Here is a 379-nt window from a genome sequence, read left to right as displayed (position 1 = left end):
CAAGCTTGCAAGTGCTAAAGGGAAAGCACGGTCTGGAAACCATGAAGGACGGGGAAGTGATCTTCAGCGCGCAACTAGTCAGCTTCCTGAATGAGCTCTTCAAGCTGGGGAGCCCATCTGCCCCCTCCCCCCAATCTTAGAGAAAAAATCTGGGTCCACTTGAGCCGTGAAGAGGCAGCAATCTTCCACGGAGTTGGATTCCGCTGACCACCACTCCGCTGCAGCGAAGTTGTTAGAGGTGAGCACTGCGGGGGCCATGTGGAAATTATCCGTGGAGCTGAATCTGCGGATAAGTCAATCAGCTTCAATGTTTCATTGGATAAAGCGAGCGTAGGATCACGGTTGCACCCAACGTCCCCTGCCGGTTTGAATAGCCACA

Source organism: Trypanosoma equiperdum (assembly GCF_001457755.1).
Source record: "Trypanosoma equiperdum strain OVI genome assembly, contig: ctg_1394, whole genome shotgun sequence".
NCBI classification, from domain to species: Eukaryota; Euglenozoa; class Kinetoplastea; order Trypanosomatida; family Trypanosomatidae; genus Trypanosoma; species Trypanosoma equiperdum.
The sequence above is the reverse complement of the archived record's forward strand: the minus strand, read 5'-3'. Positions refer to the sequence as shown.